The sequence below is a fragment of the Camelus ferus genome, chromosome 2 (genome assembly GCF_009834535.1).
Source record: "Camelus ferus isolate YT-003-E chromosome 2, BCGSAC_Cfer_1.0, whole genome shotgun sequence".
In the NCBI taxonomy this organism is placed as follows: domain Eukaryota; kingdom Metazoa; phylum Chordata; class Mammalia; order Artiodactyla; family Camelidae; genus Camelus; species Camelus ferus.
The window spans coordinates 107,571,711-107,592,139 of NC_045697.1; the positions used below are offsets into that span (position 1 = coordinate 107,571,711).

General features: G+C 41.0%; 1 protein-coding gene across 1 annotated transcript in view; it reads right to left on the reverse strand.

The window, feature by feature from the left end:
• SH3D19 (SH3 domain containing 19) overlaps positions 1-20,429 on the reverse strand; it is a 156,186-nt gene that overhangs the window by 104,182 nt on the left and 31,575 nt on the right.

Below are 20,429 nucleotides of genomic sequence, written 5' to 3' on the forward strand. Positions count from 1 at the left end.
TGGGAAAGAAAGCAGCGTGATTGTTCTCATTTTCTTATCTACAGTACTGACACTTCCACGAACACTTATTCTCAGTTGCCTCATTGGCAGCAAGCAGTGGGAAGCAGATACTAAAATACAATCACCCTGCCTCCAGACACATCAGAGACTGACATTCTTCTTTATTTCATGTTAACCATATTTTCTAACAATCAGTTTTACATAATTTTCTTTTTAACTTCTATTTTTCCGCCCTAAAAAAAGTTGGGGGAAAGTCTAGCTTTTTCTAAACTAGACAAAGTGTTTTACCCATAATGTTCAGGAATTTAGTGCTGAGAATTAAGTCCAGCAGACTAGAAGTCCAATATATTTTTCGTTAGCATTGAATAGAGACTTCTTTAACTAGAAAGCATTAGTGTCATTTGATTTGTGATCCTTGCTTAAAGTTCTCCTCATACAATAGAGAACATTAAATATAAGATTAAACTCAATTTAACAGGAAAATATTTTTACATGTTCAAACATGCATAATCCAGTCAGAAGCATATTTAGAGCTAAGATTAGCAAAACTTCTTTGAGCATCAAGAATTTCTTCCAATAATAAAAGTCAACAGAAAACAGGCTCTTGGAGAAGTGGAAAGAGCACTGACTTTGGAACCATAAACATGGGTTCAGATCCATCTTCTTCCTCCTGCCTCTCTCACTCCCTTCTTGCCCAGCAGGCCCCCATAAAAACAAAAAACAAAACAAAACAAAATGCAAACAAAACAATTCAGTGGAAATATACTCCCAAATTTTCTTAAAGTGAATTTATACTGATTTAATTTTTTTTAATTCAGGAACTAAAGTAACTAAATTAAGTTGCTTCCCTGTCAACTTAATATCCTTATTGGCCATCTGTTACTTTCTTATCATCTTCTCCTCAAAGACATAAAGTGAGCCTCAAAGACATTTAAGTGCGTATTACAAGATTGCGCTGAGTTTTAAACAGATGTATACTTACATGAAAGCCCAACTACAAAGCACTTAAGGCTCTGTAAGTATTGTGCTGACAAGTACAAATCCACAACAAAGGTGTCCAAAACACACACATACTCATGTATATATTCAGTCTGTACCTAGCCTTTGTCCTCAGCATATGTTCATCATATCCATAAAAGTTAAAATATTTAAATATTTTAAACAAAAGAGAAAAAATACTTGGCTCTTCTAGTTTCATACCTAAAAACTTATGTTCAAATGTTTCTCTGAAAAAAGTATTAGAAAGCTATCAAGTCATCAATAAGAAATGAGACTTTTAACTAGAAGATTATAAATATAAGGTTCTATATAGAATAAGCATGAGAAAATTAAAAAGTAGTACTAAATCTATACTACTATATATTAAATATGTACTATTATTGCAGGTCTCTCCTTCCAAAAAAGGTCAAAGTTTAAAGATCTGAAAACCTGATCATTGATATAAAATTTCTTTCCAAGTTAGTCACTGGAAACTCACGCTTAAACTCACAAAATCTGAAATCAATTCCTTATGAGGGTTTACCAGAGAACTTGAAATCTTTGCAAACTTGTTACAAAAAATAATTTGGAAACATTTTCTGAAACAAAAGAAGAGAAATCAGGTCTGCTCTTTCATTTAGATAACTTCCATTACTCTCCAGCTCTGTCTCTGAGCACTGTCCTCTTTAATATTAGTTAAGGCCCTCTCTGTTTTAGTGAAGTCTCAGAATTTGGAGAAGCATTACTATTCCATCCTCTGTATGGGGAATAAGAGTGAAATATCTTCCTATTTTTCTTATTCCCCAATTACAGTTACTGCCGCCAATTAGTACAGTATTGTTTGGTTAAAATGTTTTCTCCTATTGGTCTTATCAGACCAGCTAAAATAGGGGAGGGGGGGAGATTATCACCAGTCTGAATGAGTAGGAGGGAAAAGAGGTGCCCTCAATCAGGGGTCTTTTTGGGGTCTTTTTCTGGAGGATGATTTGGCAATAGAGACTAGACTTTCTTTTCCCTGCAGGTAACTTCAATGAGGCCTAGGCTGACTTTTGTTTCTCAGACTTAAAGGTCAAAGAGGAGGGGCATCACACTTCCTCTTTGGTCAAAGAGCCATGGCTGGCTCATGCACTGGTGTATATTCTCCAGCTGAGTGGAGACTGAGGGTCAGGCCTCTTCCACAAAGGAGGGATCTCTCTGTCAGTTAACTTCCAGAGGCAGGATCGAGGCCCTGCGTGGGCCCCAACCTGCATGCTGACTAGCACTTTCTCAAAGCTGTCTCTGAAACAGAGACTGTGACAGACGGTAAAACACACTGTCTTTCCTTAAGTAATTCCACATCAGATCAATTCATGTCACAGCAATTGTACAAGTACACAAGAAGAGTGGTAAAGAATATATATATATATTAGTATAATTTATAATAGCAAAAAATAAAGAAAACCTAAGTGTCCATCAACATGGCCATGATTTTTTTGTGGGGCATGATTTTAAAAGTTACACTACTTCTGTACTGTGTACTGCTATGCAGCTGTTCTAAAAAAAAGTCATCAGATTGGTATATACTGGCATGGGAGTAGGAAAAGTTTGAGTAGGAGAAGTTAAGTTGCATATAGAATACTTCCACTTTTTTCTGTAATATACATATGCACAGATATGTATATACGAACCCCACACAACTACATATGTATAGGCAGAAAGAGAGGGAAAGACAGGAAGAGAGACCTAGAATAATGCTCAAAAACAACCCATGAGTTGCTAGAAGTAGAAAAATGAGAAGAGAACTTTCTATTTTACTTTATACACTTTTCTGTTTAAATTTTCAATAATGGTAAAGAAAAAACAACCATACATTATACCCAGCACGCAGCAGAGGAGGGAACCAGGCCTATTAATATTTTAATAACAACTATTAACTCTAGATTTCTTCCCATCTGCCTGCCTGGAAAGAAAGGGCGCTCTGCTCTGGTCACATGTGCCCTAGACCTGACACCGTCTCCCACAAGGGTTTTGTGAACCAAATGGAAAACTGTAGCTGAAAAAAACAGTGGTTCAATTAGATTAATCACCAGCTGAAGATCACTCAACAAAGCCTGCTGACCAATGGATGCATTCCAGCCTCAAGTGGCCCTCCAGCCAGGGTCCTGGTCCTCACTCTTAAGGACTCAGGGAAGAGTGAAAGAAAGGAGAGCCACAGACCTCTGCGTGCTCCTGAGAAGCCTAATATTTAGGACCGTTCCACCATACTCTGCTTTCAGGACTAAATGATCCTCCCTCGGCCTCAGGTGCTACTTCTGTGGACCTCCCTAGCCTTGGGATCACCAATAACTGCACCCTCTCCATGATCTCACTTTTAAGCACCTCACCTTCCCAGCACAAATATCTCTCATACACTCCTTCTAGCAAGAATGCCAATTCCAATATTTTTCAACCCCATTAGGATTTATAATTCACTGATTTTTACCTTGCTTTACTCTCTACAATCCCTGCCCCATTCCTTCCTTTCCAGGTTAAGTCCATGATTTATCATTATAATCAGTCCCTTGCCCCCTCCCCCTTCATTATGCACACCTCAGAAATCCTCAACGTGGTTACAGGCCACTTTCTACCCTCTCTGTGCCTCCACCATGTTGTTTAACACTGCTTGTGAACACACAACTATGCCAATTTCACTTAAAATCAAGTGGATACCTTCTGTGCCCAGCAGTCACACTATTATTTCTCTGGGCCATTCATCTCCCACACTTAATTCATTCCTTCTTCTTAAGTCCTCAACACTTCCCTTCCCATACTTAATAGATGACTTCTTACCTAGTTCACTGAGGAAATGAAAACCATCAGCAGAGAACTTCCATCACCACACCTCCCACTAACTGGCATCTGTGCCCACATACTTGCTTTCACCCTTGTAGGAAAGGCCTGTCTGTGCTCCAATCTAAGGATCCTCATCCCCAACTAGTGAGTTGGGGTCAGTCCCCTCCTGTCTGTCAAGGACACCACTTCAGCACTTCTCCCACTTTCTCTCCCATATCACCAATTTCTCCCTCCTTTCTGGGTAATCCCATCAGCACACAAACATGATGTAACCTCCCTCATCTTAAAACAAAACAACAAAAACTAAAAACTCTGCACCACCCAGGCTCTTCCGCCAGCTGTTTCTCTACTTCCTTTAACAGCAAAGCTACTCTTAAAAATTGCCTACATTTGTTGTCTACAATTGCTCTTCTCTTTCTCTTGACTCCATTCTGTGATGCTGAATCCTATGGTCAGTTCTTCATTGTTTGCAGCATTTGGCAGCCAATCACTTCTTCCTCCTTGAAACACTTTCTCCAACTGGCTTCCAGAATATTACAATTCTCTGCTTTGCTCACTGACATCTTCTCGGTCTCTCATTGGTTTTTGCTTATCTCATCTAAACTTTTATGTGATAAATCCTTAAAACTCGCAGAAGGTTTTATTTATGCTCACTCCCTAGGGAACCTTATCTCATCTCTTGGCTTTGAATACTATGACATTCTGACAACACCCTGATCTAGCCCTTCAGTTTGTGGCAATCTCCTGATTCCAGAATTATATATTCAACTGCATCATGGACATCTCCAGTTGGACATTTATCGGGTATCTTAAACTTAGAATGCCCGTGAATGAACTTCTTATCTACCTCAAAAACCTGCTCCTCCTACCATGTGCCCCATCTCAGTAAATGGATACACTTTCGGTGGCTCAGGCCAGAAATCTTAGAGTCACTTTTGACTCCTACCCACAACCAATTCATCAGCAGGTACCACTGGCTCTGCCTTCAAAATGCAACCAGAACCTGCCACTTCTTACCACTTCTATCTCCATGGCCTTGGTCCAAAGCCACCATCACCTCCTACCCAAATTATTATAATAGTTTTCTGACTAATCTCTCCCTGACCATTCTCAACCCATAGCCAGTGGGATCCTTTAAAACTTTTAAAGTCAGATCAAAATCTTGCCATTCTACTAAGAATAGAAACCAAAGACTTCAAAATAGCCTGCGAGGGCCCGTTCCCTGCCTGACCTCATTTCCAATGGCTGGAGCCCCTTTCCCACTCTGCTCTAGTTTCTGTGTTTCTTAAATGTCCCAAACACACTCCTACTCAGGGACTTTGTAAGCTATCCTCTGTGCTTCAACCCTTTTCCCTCAGTTAACCACCTGACTCATTGCGTCTCTTTCCTCAGATATCTGCTCAGAAACCCCCTTAGTGATGCCTTCCCTGACCATTCTATTTAAAAGTTATGCCCGACCCCAGCATCCCTGTCCTGTTTTATTCTTCTCCAAAGAACTAGTCATGATCTGACCTAAAACTAGAATATAAACTTCCTGATGACAGGGCTTTTTCTACACTGTCACTCCTCTGTTAGAACAGTGCCTGGCATGGGCACTGAAAATAGGATTGCTGAATAAATGAGTGATGTCTCCTGGACTTGGGAGGCTGCTGGAGCATGGAGGCAAAGATTACTAGACAACAAATCAGAAAATCTAAATTTAAATCTGATTACTAGACTGGGAAATAGAAGCAACCCCTAGCTTTGCTAGTGAACAGTATGATCCAACTAGTTATTTAACCTCCAAGGTCCTCAGTTTCTTCACTAATAAAATAGAAATAAAAACATGCTTCCCTCACAGAGTCACCGTGTGGATGAAAATGTTATACTGTCAAGCTTCTCTAACTGGTCACTTTGAACTGTTTAGAATCAATTTAACATTTATAGACCCTGGTTTATTCTCTTTGTAAACTAAAAAACAACTTGAATTATAACAAATTTTAAACTGTCATTCCCTGTCTAGAGTTTGTAATTGTCTACATTATTAATTATACACATTAGTATCTTAATACTAGTATCTAACTTTTGGGCCTTATGGGTATAATTATCTTTGTTTTCTATTCTGAGACCTTATCCATTCTCTTCTAAATAGGGAGAGAAGAGTCTTGATATCTTGAGATCTTTGGTACTTTTATTTGGCTCTGGAATTGTCTGTCGTACAGCCAATAACCAGACAAAGGTGAGATGGGGTCTCATAGAGGCGGCAAGACAAGCCAGTCTCCTTCATCAGGACATAAAATGTCAATAAAATGTCAAGACAGTCCAAAGGGCATCCAGAGAATGTAGACCCCACCGAAGCACAGATGGAAAGAGTGGTATTTAAGAGAGAAAAGAGGTATTTTCTGTAAATTCTACTTTTATTTCAAGTTACATAACAAGAAATACAAATACTTCTTTTAAGTTAGTTTAGTTCTTCACAGAAATGACTTAATCATGATTTAAAATGATGGTATCACCATTTAGTGAGAGATAATATAAAAAGCAAGAAATGTTGCTAAGTCCTCTATAAAACCACTTATTATGTTAAGTAATGTGCTTTTTACAGTATTGTAACAAACTCATTGAATTAACTGCCAAGGGGAAAAAAGTTCTCTCCTGACAAAAGCATATGGTTCTTATGATCAGAAGACGTGAGCTATGTATGCAGCTCATCTTCCTTCCTTTTTTTCTTTTTTGGTGCCGTGGTCTCTTGAAAGCTTTAAGTTAAATTAATTCTTGATTTGAATAATTATAATAATCCCATTCTCGATTTCTGGGTATATAATCTCCCCTTTATTTCTACAGGCCTAATCCTGTTCATTTTTATTGTACCCATGATGTCCGCCTGTGCCAAGCAACAGGCACGGAACATTAAAGAGTCTCCAGAACTATTTCATCACTGCCATGTTTTTTAAAATAGCAACAACGTTTGCTCAGCATTTAGGTTATGTGCCTCATCTAAGTTAAAAAGTTCTCAAAGCTAGTCTGTAGGGGTGCCAGGAATGAGGCTCCACATCCTGGGCCGGCACCTAGGGCTCCACATTCGGCTTTCAGAGCCACCCAACCCTCCTGTTTTAAGGACCACGATACCAATTACAAGTCAACACCTCCGGAGGGAGTTCCTTCCTCCCTCTGCCTCTCTCAGGCTAGACTGTCAACTCCTCGGAGGAAGGCACCCCTCTCGCCTCATGATTCATGCTCCTTTATAGATCTTGCTCCACGTTTAGCACAATAAATGATCCAGTAAGTATGTGCTGACTTAGGAAGGCAAAGAACAAATTATAACAGGTGGAGATTAAAGCAAAAAAGGGAAAGCAAGAAAGCAGAACATATTGGTCAGCTAACTGGCTGGCTTCCTTCCTCTTTTTTATCTTGTCAGTCCTGTAGCTGTTCTAGAGGCCAAGGACTTGGGGCAGCCCTCTGCACGGCCCTTGGGGATCCAAGCTCAGGGACCTGCCCTGACTGGTTCACCCACGGCCAGTGAAGAAGTAGACGGGATCAACTAGGATAGGCCCCTGAGATGTGGCAGATAGGGCAGAGGGAGGTTCTAGGAGCCTGCCCCCACCCGACGCCAGGGTCACAGTGCACTGAGAGAGCCCTGCTCCTTCCAGGGCCCACCCCCAACCGCCCCTCTTCCCCCACCCCCGCGCCCCGCTCCTCCTCCACCCTCAGCAGGAACCCCAGGCACCGTGCTCTGCCTGGGCAGCAGGGGGCGCCTCAGGCCCTAGCTCCTCCCCTTGGGTCCTGCAGCTGCACCCTTCGGTATCCGGTCTGGCCAGGGTGAGGACCAGAGGAGAGGAGTGGGTGGAGCTGAGGAACCCATCTAGAAGGAGACGCTGTCCCGCCCCTCTTCTCAGGCTGCTCTCCAGCCAGCCTTTCCCTGAAAGCCTGAGTCCAGAGAGCAGGAGGTGCTGACTCTGAGGACAGAACCATGGGCCCTGCTGGCTGTGTCTTCCTGCTGCCCCTTCTGTTGGGGATCTCAGGTGAGCTCTTGGAGCTCAGGGGGCCTGGGGGGGGGGGCCGCCTTGGAATAAGAACCGTCATGGTATCCCCCACAATCTCCCTTTCCTCTCCCTAGGCACAGATGAGGAGGAACCAGAGAATCTCGTGAGTCAAGTAAGGCGCCCCACCCAGGGCCAGCATCCCTGGGTGGACCAAAGGAAGGGAACTGGCGCCAAGGAGAAGAGCTGAGAGGACACCAGTGCGGAAAGTGGGCAGGGAGGGGGCAGGGCACAGGTCTCTGGGGCAGGTCTCCCATGCCTTCCTCCTCTTTGCTGGCAGTCTGTGGGCGGCCCACGGTCTTACCTGGCATTGCCTCAGGCATGGAGGCCAACGTGGGACAGTGGCCCTGGCAGGTCAGCATCCGCAAGGGCTCGTTTCACATCTGTGCGACCAGCCTCATCTCACAGCGGTGGGTGTTGACCACCGCAAGCTGCTTCCCGGTGAGTGCTGGCCTTGCTTGGGGGAGACCCATCATGGGCCTCAGGTGACCTGAGCCCCTAGGCTAGGTCAGAGAGTTTATCTTGCAGTGCCAGATAAGTATGCTGTGACTTAGAAGTGGGTCCAAGCGGAGAGGGTGTACCTCAAGCTGTAGAATGCATGCTTAGCATACACAAGGTCCTGGGTTCAATCCCTAGTACCTCCCCTAAAAACAAACAAACAAACAAACCTAACCACCTCCCTCCCAAAACAAAATGAAACAGAACAACAACAAAAAAAGAAGAGGGTCCAAATGTTTCCTGCCCGATTCTCAGTTCAACTACTTTTAGACTTCAGGTAGCTTCATATTTGACAGTCATCTTGATTGAGATGAGTGCCTAAAAGAAGTCTCTATGCAAGGAGACATTCCTCAGGGAGGGCCGCTCCCTTTACAGCATGCCCACATCTTCGTATCACTCCAGATACACAGTCCTGAGCCCTCCTCCCTTTCCCTGGGTGGCCTCATCCATTCTCATGATTTAAAACATCATATATATGCTGATAACGTCCACATTTACATCACTAGTCCCAAACTCTAGTTCTGACGCATTTCCATTTGGATGTTTCACTGGTATCTCAAAGATAACGTGGTCAAAAGAGAACTACAATTTTACCACCACCAATATCCCCAAGCCTAATTCTCTTCCTCTCTTCCCATCTCACTCAATAACATAACCAGTTGCTCAAGCCAGAAATATGAAGCCTCACTTTCTCTCACCATCCATATGCACTGCACACACCAATTCTTTGGTTTTACTTCCAAAATATATATTGACTCTAGCATAACTGTCCTGGACCACTGCAATACCTTCACACACACAACAAAGTCAGAGGTAAGATCATGTCATTCCTGCCTTCAAATCCTCCAGTTGCTGCTGAGGCACCTAGAATAAAAACCTGTAAGCCACAAGCTGACAAATATCTGCTCATTTTTCCAACATCATGCCATTCTACTCCAGGTTTATTTAACTCCTAGAAAGCTCTTTCTTATCCTCAGTGCCTTTGCATATGCTATTCCTTCTGCAATGCTTTTCCTTATAGCTCTTCTCATAGCTGACTCCTACCTTGTGGGACTCAGTTGAAAAGTTACCTCTTCAATGAAACTTTCCCTGATCACCAATTTATAGGTTCTCCTCCAATCTTTTACTCTCTACTTTAAAATCCTGTTTGTTTTCTTCATAAAATTCATCACAATTTAAAACTTTTTACTTGTTGACTTGTGTGTTGTCTCTCCCTTCCTCCCTGTCTGTCTGTCTGTCACACACTCACACACACACACACACACACACACACACACACACACACACACTTGGTTCTTAAGACCAGACACCCTATGAGGGCCAGATCATGTCTGAGTCTCATTTATATTGTCAGGATATGCTCAGGACTTACAGGAGGAACAAGTGCTTAGGAAGAGCTAGAAGAGAAATGCCTCCTCCAGAACCATGGGCTCCGCTGTGACACTCCATGGCAGAGCCACAAGAAACCCAAGGTACCTGTTCTGCTCCTCTTCTTCTCAGGTCCAAGGATACCAGAAAATACAATGTGTTGGTGGGGCCGCTCCAGATCTTTGGTCACCAAGCCTCCAAAACAACGATCATCCCCGTGTCCAGGATTATTCCCTACCCTGACTTCCCGGGAAACACATGGAGTGCAATCACTGTGGTGGAACTGGCCTCTCCAGTTTCTTTCAGCCCTGTTGTCTTGCCCATCTGCCTCCTGTCATCTACTGTCCAGCTGAAGAACTCATGCTGGGTGACTGGACGGGGCAATGCTGGGGTATCCCACTGTGAGGATAAGTAGATTTTTCTGAGCTTCCTCTACTGACATTCCCACCCTCTACTCTCCATCCCACCCCAAGCACCAGACATGGTTCTCCTTGACCCTGCAGCCTCCCTTTGCCTCCTTCATACTTCTGCTATGATCTTTGCTTATTTATATCTGCTTTTACTCTTATTTTGCAATACTACTAAGACATTAAAAGTGAAAAGGACAGCTTAATGCACTGAGAGAGAGGCGAGTTCACAGTCCTTCCTCCACACTGGGATAGAGCATGTGAGTAGGTGAACAGAAGCAGATGTGTAGACGGATCCAGGAAAGAGACCGCTCAGCAGGTCCTGAGTCAGACTAGGAGAGCAGGGCTTCATGTATCAACAGACTTGACTCTTCTCAGTATATCAGATCCAACTTTTTATGTTCTATGGCACACAAAAATATGTTCCAAAGCCAAACAACTTAACCCTTTATGTTTCATTATTTAGATTTTCCTGAGTCAAAAGATTCTTCTGTTATTGTGGTTTCTGAACAGGAGCAACTGCCCTCAGTCTTGTTCAGACTCAGGGAACTCAGCCTTTAGACTATTTGCCAAACTAGTAATAAGAATGCTGTCTATCATAGGAGCAGAATATCTGAAATTAGAGCTATCCCTGAAAAACAAAGGCATGAAATCTGCATCTGTAGCTAAAAATGGCTTCCTAATTTTTAAAGACAGCTTTGACTCTTTTTGACCTTACAGCTATGAAACCATCTTATACCCTGAAGGAGCTAAAAGTGCCCCTCCTTGATCTCCAGACATACAGTAATTATTATCAGAAAGAAAGCTTGTTGCATGGAGTCAAACCCATCAGTGAAGCCATGATCTGCTCCAGGCTCCCAATGGGGCAGATGGATCGGTGTATACTAAGAATCCATCCTACAGGCACCTTTCAGAGCCCTTCCCTTCCCCAGTGTGCTTCCTCCAGGTCTCACAGCTTCAGAGAACCCAGGAGTGGTCCTAACTCCACAGTTCTTGCCTAAACTATTGGAGTCTCTCCCTTTGCCCCATGCATGGTCCAGCCATCTTTCCTCTCTCCCCCAGGGAAGGAGAGGAGATCCCCTGATGTGTAAAGTGGAGGATTTCTGCGTCCTTGCAGGTGTGGTGAGTTGGGGATCATATTGCATCAGAACCAATGAGCCTGGAGTGTATACAAACATCAGTTTCTACAAATCCTGGGTTGAGAAGTCAGCCATCTCACATTCTGACCTTTCTGCTACCCCACATCTGGACTTCTCCGGGCTCGTCCCTGTTATGCTTCTGCCTCTCATTTTCCTGGGGCTGTGCTAACTGGCTAAGGTCAGTATGGCCAGGGTGAAGTGGCAACTAAGAATGAGGGAAATTCTAGAAGCTGAGGATTTTGAAGGGAGATTGTGAAGATTCAGCAAGACAGATGCAGTTCTGCTACCTCTAGGCACAGCCTCCAGGAGCCGAATCTACTTGTTGCCTTTTCTCCTGCAGGTCAACGTGGAGAGTAAGGTCCCTGGTGTGAATAAAGTTTGGTTGATTCTAACTATTATTTCTCATATTCATTCTTTTGATGAAACGGGAGTCAGGACTTGGGGAAATACAGAAGCAAAGAACTTCAGGCTTGAAAGGTATCTGGAAATCACCTGACCCAATCAACCCCTCACATTCTAAAGCAGCAGCAGCTAGGGTCCAGAGAGAGTCATTAGTTTGCCCTTGACTGAATTCAAGATGAAAACCATCCAATCTGGGACTAGACTAGGTTCTGAAGAAAACGCAGGGACTCAGAAGATTAGAAGGTTTTAGTTGAAGCACATCAGACAAGAGGAGCCTAGGGCAGTGTGTTAGTTATCTACTGCTGTATAACAAATCACCCCAAAACTTAACAGCTGAAAACAACAGACACACACTCTTGCTCAGTGTCTGTGGGTCAGTAATCAGGGAGGGCTTAGCCAGGCAGTTCCGGCCCAGGGTCTTTCAAGAAGCTGCTGCTGTGAACCACAGTCATCTTAAAGCTCAATGAGAAAAAGATCTGCTTCAAGCTCCCTCACACAGGCCTCTCTGCAGGGCTGCCTCAGGGCAGCTGGCTTCACCCAGAGTGAGTGATTCACGATACAGTGAGAGAGAACACCCCAAATGGAAACTATAGTCTTTTTATAACCAGATTAATCTCAAACAGACATCTCATTCCTTCCGCTGTATTCTGTTCTTTAGAAGTAAGTTGACAGGCTGTGAATATCAGGAGGCAAGAATCACTGGGGACATCCTAAAGCCTGCCTTCCATAAGTGGAATATGGGAAGGGTCTGGATTGAGGAGCTGGGAGGCTAAAACTGACTGTGTTTAGCAGTCATGGATTAAGCAGAGGCATGGGGGAGTTTAAGCAGAGGTATTGGGGGAGAAAACCTTCTGAGTCTCCTATTCATCCCACCCACTGAGAGCACTTCATGGTTGTGCTCATAGGTGTACTGGGGTTAGGGAAGGTGTTTATTAGAGAGATTTCCAATTTGCAATATCCTGTGACCAGAGAGGAATCTAGGAACATGTCTCATATGCATGGCTGATTTATCCCATCCTTTTTCTGAGCCTGCGGTATATAAAGAGGAGTTAAGAACATGGGATCCGACACTGGCCAGCACTGAGTTAATTTATGGATTTCATAAGATACTGATTAAAATAATGCAAGATGCTCTGTATTGCTTGACAAATAACAGTGAAAATGATTAGAAGGAGTTTTGGCAAGAAGGCGGAATGAACAACAACAAATTGAGTATCTTTTGCTCAAATTTCATTAAATACCAATAAAATCATTGTTTGAAAATGAAATTTTTCATTAATAACTGCAAAGATAAAATAATTACATAAAAATAAGTAAATTAAATCTGGACCATTAAAAAGCTTTCCATACATATGAAGAAAATAGTAATAAGAACTTTGAAAAAAATTAATTCCCCAAATGCAAAAATTATACAAAGTATAAGCAGGATTCAAAGAACGATTACAATTTATTCTCAAAGGAATAAGGTTCATGTTAACAAGGTCTCCTGAGAATTTTTTTTTAGATGACAACAGTACAGAATTGCAAGCAAAAAAGAAAAGATAAACCCATTAAACATGTGAGATGCTAAGTAAGTGAAAAATGATAAAAGAATATGAACAAAGAGGATGGATCTAGATACCAAAGCCAAGAAATCCAACAAAGAGACAAAAGCAGGTTTTAGAATCATAAAATAAAATAGTTGGAAGGTACCTTACAAGTTATTTGATATACTCTCAGCTCAAGACATAAGTTTGCTTGTTTCACAGACCTGATGGATGATCTTACACTTCTTAATATAGCAGCCCTGGAAAACTAATCAACCAATTAACTAACTAACTTTTGGTATTGGGGGAATGGGAACTAATTCCACTACACAGCACTGTCCCACAATTTGCCCACCAGAATCCTCTAAAACTGAAACTTAACAAGTAAAACATATACATAAAGGGTGAGATGGAATGAGATCACTTTCTGTAGAAAGGACCCCCAAAATGTCAGCAGATACATGCCTTATGTGTTTTAGAAATAAGCTAAACTCAGGGGGAGGCTATAGCTCAAGTGGTAGAGCACATGCTTAGCATGCATGAGGTCCTGGGTTCAAGTCCCCAGTACCTCTTCTAAAATACCTCTTCTAAAATAAATAAATAAATGAACCTAATTACCTCCCTCCCCCACCAAAAAAATTAAAATAAATAAATTTAAAAGAAAAAAGCTAACCTTGAAGCTTTGGGTATAATCTCAAAGCAGCATACCAGGAATGATATCATAACTGGGAAAGCTTCAATATAATCATCAGCATTTGGCACTAATTGAAGAAAATCAGTATTAGGAAAGGGAATGGTTGTCATGGAATCTAAGAACGCAAAAGCCAGATAACTCTGTGTTCATCAGACCCTAGACCCTGAAGGGAGAGAGACTCTGAGTCTGGTGAATGTAAGTTTGGATTTATTTAGAAAAACATGTTCTGTTATGGAGAAGTGCTCTTTCACTCAGTCTTTGCAAAGAAGTGATATTTCATCCTAGTGAGTGAAATGCTTATGATATCAAGCCTCTTCCACTCATTCTGATCCCAAGACTCTTCAAACCACCCCCCTACCCACCCACATACTAATTTGGTCTCCCTACTCAATATCAAGATGTGCCCTGGTTGGGAAAAATGAAAATTCCAAATGACAAAAATGAAGAGTCCTTACTGCAAATGAACATTCTGGTTCATACACAAGTCTCTTAAGTTTCAGTGAGTAAGTCTCTTGACTTTGATCTTTTCTAGGTGCTCTGACAAGAATTTCAGAAGCTAAAAAGCTAAGAGTCCAGAGCCTAGATTGAGATGACTTGAGCCAAATCAGCAGACCTGCCTAAGTGGATTCTTTGGGTGCCATGGTATCTATATCTCACTTCTAACTATGGCAGGAATTTGTATTTACTTTATGCCTTCTCTATATCAGTTACTATTCTGGTCACTTTAAAAATTATCCTATTTCGCCCTAACAACTCAAGAAGGTACTATTTATCCTACTTTTACAATTATAACACACACACACACACACACACACACACACACACACACACACACACACAAAAAACTGAGGATCAGAGAGGTTAAGTAACTTGCCTAAGATCACACTGCTAATATTAAACAGATTTATCCAGGATTGCCTGACTCAAAAGACTTCTCTTTCCACTACACCAAATTACCCCTCACTTACTGTTAGAAAGCTCTAATAAAGGTCTTCCTTATAAAATGCCAAAATCACTATCTGCCCCTTGGTTCTAGTTATTTGTACCTCTTATAGTTCAATTTCCATTTGTAATTATTTGGGTGCACACAGCTTTACTTCTTCTGAATAGGTAAGACCAGCCTTGAAAAGAGAAACTGCTGTCCTAGACATCTTCATGATCTTCTAATAGCACCTGTTTTGGTGTCTTGCAAACAGAAAGTATCAAATCTTATTTTCTGAATAACAAAATGAGAGCAATAGACTATAGAAAGCCAGGCTGTCAAAACCGAAAGCAAGACTTCATTTAGTATGAGCACAAGTGAATACACATAAAAACATTTTATTTTACTGATCAAAAGAACAGGACCAACCCTTGCAAAGGGGAACTAGTTAAAGGGCAGTAGGACCCCAGGCAAGTACGACGGAGCTCAGGGCAGGATCACTCCCTGTGGAGAAGGTGAGTGTGGACAAGGGAAACTATAGATTGGCCAGTAAGGCAAAGAGCAGGAAGAGGAAGGCGGTCTCTGAAAGGCTGTTCAGGCCTAGGCCTTGCATAATAGATGGCAAGTATACAGACTAGTTCCGGGACATACTGGTTAGTGGAACTAAAGCTGAACTAAAAATTTCTTGTCCAAGTTCAAGAACTAAGACTAGACTGGATCTTTTAATGGAGGCATAGGCAATCGACACTGCTGCAAGGTGACAGAAAAGGCAAAGGCCAGGGACTGCTGCATATGTGCTGGAGAAATCAACTATTCTTTAGGAGACTGTTTTATAAAGGGATTTATTCATTTTCCAACATAACAGATTGATCTGATGGACTGAATTGGAAAAGAAACAATGGAATCCATTTGCTCTTCCTGGAACTACAGAGAAAAAGCTACAAAACTTGCATATCTACTGTTGTCCCTGTTTTAATCTCAGGGTGCTCAAGAGGAGATTGCATTCCTAAAGTGGAATCCTTACTCTACAGCAGCGTTCTCAACCAAAGGTGATTCTGCTCCTCAGGGGACATTTGGCAATGTTTGGAAACATTTTTGACTGTCACAATTAGGTGTGGGTGGTACTCCTGCCATCTGGTACGTTAAGGCCAGAGATGCCGCTTAACATCCCACAACGCACAGGACAGCCCCCACAGGAAAGAATCATCTGGCCCAAAACATCAATAGTGCCAAAGATGCCAAATCCTGGTCAACAGGCACCACCAACGTCAATCTAAGCTATCACCAAGATGACCTGTTTGCCCAGAATTAAGTTGATACTTAAAACTGGGATATTCAACAGAAACAAAAATAAAACAGCAGCTACTATTTATCATTGTGTGCTGAAATAGCCCGAACCTAAGCTAAGTACTTGCCCTCTATCTCATGTAATTCTTAGAGAAATTTTGTGGGGTACTATTATTCCCATTTTGCTGAGATGAAAAGGTTGTAACTAGGCAACAGCCACATGGCATGTAATAAAGCTCTTACCAACACCACGACATTGCCACTTTCCAAACCAACTGTTACTGCATACAGTACAGGTATTTAAAGATAACTTTAATGATAACAGGGTAATGATGTGGGAACAGAGAATCTAGTGCCTAGAGACAGAGCATGATGAGAGAGACAGAAAGCCATTAAGAGCTGTCTTCAGGAAAGTCTCTAGAGTGGACATTAAGCACCTACTCTTTTTTTTTTTTTGAAGTGTTTTTTATTTATTTAATTTATTTTTTGAAATTTATTTTATTTAACTTTTTTATTGAGTTATAGTCAGTTTACAATGTTGTGTCAAATTCCAGTGTAGAGCACAATTTTTCAGTTATACATGAACATATATATATATTTGTCACTTTTTTTTTTTTCACTGTGAGCTACCACAAGATCTTATAAAGCACCTACTCTCTTGCTTTCAACTCCTTGGTACTTCCTTATCTTAGAAGAAGCAAGGGAGCATTAAAATGGCAGAACCAACATGTTTCTTGATTGCTAAACCAAAAACAAGAAAATATTTGTAGAGGGATAATGGAAGCAATAGACAAAGATAAATAAATACAGATAAACAGATAAGCAATTCATAATTCAATGTTACATCTGTAAAGAATCTTCCAGATCATCAGCTGATTCCAGTGCCTTCACGGTACAGTAGATAAACACAGGCCACACGGGAAAGGTGACTTGTTTAAGGTCACGTAGTCATCCACATAAAAATGACAGAATTGCTGTGAAATGAAAACTGGAGTACATTTCTCCAATATGATAGAAGTGATTAACTTAGATTTAGAGAGGACTCGTAGGTTCCAACTCTTTCTTTAAAAATGGACATTTTCTTACATAGCTCAATATTATTATTACACTTAACAAGATAAACAATAATTTCTTCATACTATCTAATATCCAGTTCCTTGATATCAATATATCTATGTCCTTTATTGTATCAGAATGTCTTCTTAGAAATGGCCATCATTCAAAAGTCCACAAATGACAAATGCTGGAGAGGCTGTGGAGAAAATGGAACCCTCCTACACTACTGGTGGGAATGCAGGTTGGTACAGCCACTGTGGAAAACAGTATGGAGATTCCTCAAAAGACTAGGATTAGACTACCGTATGACCCAGGAATCCCGCTCCTGGGCATATATCCAGAAGGAACCCTACTTCAAAATGACACTTGCACCCCAATGTTCATAGCAGCACTATTTACAATAGCCAAGACATGGAGACAGCCTAAATGTCCATCAACAGATGACTGGATAAAGAAGCTGTGGTATAGTTATACAATGGAATATTATTCAGCCATAAAAATGACAACATAATGCCATTTGCAGCAACATGGATGCCCCTGGAGAATGCCTTTCTAAGAGAAGTAAGCCAGAAAGAGAAAGAAAAATACCATATGAGATCGCTCATATGTGGAATCTAAAAAAAAAAACAAAAACAAAACATAAATACAAAACAGAAACAAACTCATAGACATAGAATACAAACTTGTGGTTGCCAAGGGGGAGGGGGGTGGGAAGGGACAGACTGGGATTTCAAAACGTAGAATAGATAAACAAGATTATACTGTATAGAACAGGGAAATATATACAAGATCTGTGGTAGCTCACAGTGAAAAAAAGAAATGTGACAATGAATATATGTATGTTCATGTATAACTGAAAAATTGTGCTCTACACTGGAATTTGACACAACATTGTAAAATGACTATAACTCAATAAAAAATGTTAAAAAAAGAACATTTCTAAAAAAACCTTTTTTTAAATAAATAAAATAAAAATTTGCATAAGCAAAAAAAAAAAAGTCTTCTTAGAGTTAATTTGTTAAATCAGGATCCAAACAGGGGCCACACATACTTGTGTCTCTTAAGTTTCTTTTCACCTAGAGGATTTTCCCTCCCTTTGTACCTTCATACCATTGACTTATTATAGAAACCAGGTTAGTTGTTTTATAATATGTCTCACATTCTGGATTTGACTGTTAACTTCTATGTCTTGTCATTTAACTTATTCCTTTATCCTCTGTATTTGCTGTAAGTGGAAGGAGCTTTAGAGATTCCAGTTTCACTTTTTTGGACAAGAATTCTTCACTGGATATTCCTTCCTATTATGTCACATCAGGCTCATGTCTGCCTTATCCCACTTTTCATAATGCTAGGATTGAACAGAGGGTTCAAATGGTGACAGCCTGAGCACTCCACTGACCTTTCAACTAAAACTTTCAACTACTGATAATCATTCCCTGAATCAGTTATCTCAGGAGGAGCTGTATGTATTGCTTTCAAATTCTATCATTCCAACCAATAATTTATTAGCTGAAATTCTTCCCTTATCTACTAAATCCATTTTGTTACTCTGAACTGCACTTTGGACAGGACAAGCAAGATAACTTTAATTCCTTCCTTTTACTTCCAATTTTCACTGTAAGGAGCTCGTCTCTTAGTTACTTTCAATAAAGTTTATTTCCAACTAAATTGGAGCCAAAATCAAAAATATATTTTTATAAAACATTTTAAACAAAAGGGAAAAGAAATTCTGTGAATAACTCAACAAACAAGTAAAGACTGTTCAGTGACTTCAGAATTGTCCAGGGATATAAAAGTCCAAAGGCCTAGGACAATCACAGGACCCTCAGAGGGAGAGGAGTGTCAGGTCAAATTTTTGTTCCTTTGATAAATCAACATAAAGACCTGCTCAGAGCTTTAGTATCTCTGCAAAATGACGACCTTTATTCCAAACATGACTTGAAGGCAAATCTCAAACTGAGGTCTGACTTTTTTAAAAGCTATACTGAAGTAAACTGACTAAATAGTTAAAATTGCCTATAAATACAATAAATTAATTGGAATACCAAGTGTGATGTGAATAAGAAACACCAATTGTGATATGAAAAAGAAATACCAATTATGATATGAATAAGGAATCTTTTCTTCAATTAAATGAACAGGACAAAATTGCAGGTTGCAATATTAATTTCAGAAAAAAAATTAAGGTGGAAAGTACTAAGAGCGTCATTATATACTGATAAAAAGCACAGTGAGTGATAGGCACATAACCAGAATGAATGTATAAACCATACACAAACAAAAATGGGATGCATAAAACAAGAACCATTAAAAATGTACGGGAGAGCAAACATAACTGTAATAGTAGTAGATTTTCACCCCTGTCAAGCAGTCACAAATGAAGACAGCTAGATCTAAAAAACAAAAATTAGGTAAAAATTCATAGTTGTGGCAGTTAGGAAACAAGTAGCTGAAGAATTATTTTTTCTGAAGTGTTCACTTCTAAAGTCTGAAAAAAGGTATTGCAAGAGGCAAACATCTTACTGTACTGAGATGCAGCCAATCTGGCATCTACCCCACCACAACAGTCCCTGCTGCTTAGCTAGCCATATTTCTGCATCCTCATGATGCGTAAGGGCACTTAACTGCAGACCTTAGTCCACAACTATGAACCTACGGCCTGGTAATAAAAGGTAATCTGTTCAAAGTCTTGGGAATTTGAACTGAAAATAAGGACAAACTTGTGTAGTTTATAGTGGGACAGAATGAACAGGCGTGGAACGTGGTTGAAACACACCGACGGCAGAGGACCGAAGTGGGGATCCAGAACTCCTGCTCTGAACTCTCAAGCTGTCATGGATCCAGAGCCCCCTTCCAGCTCCGGTCTCTGCTCTGGTCTCCAGGTCTGTCCTACGATAGCCCCAGATGTCCTTGTTACCCTGTTCTCCTTACTGTCCCTCAGATACCTGTATTGGTTTGCTAGGGCTGCCATAACAAAGTCTCATAGACTAGAGGACTTAAACAACAGAACTGTATTTTCTCCCAGTTCTAGAGGTGAGACGTCTGAGGTCAAGGTGTCAGCATAGCTGACTTCTCCTGAGGGACGTGAGGGAAAGATCTGTCTAGATTTCCTTGGCTTGTAGATAGCTGTCTTCTCCCTCTGTATGTGTCTGTGTCCAAACTTCCTCTTCTCGTAAGGACAACAGTCATACTGGATTAAAGCCCACCTAATGACCTTTTAACCTGAATTACCTCTTTAGAGATACTATCTCTAAATATGGTCACATTCTAAGGTAGTCGGGGTTAGGACTGCAACATACAAATTTGGGGTAGGGGGAGACAT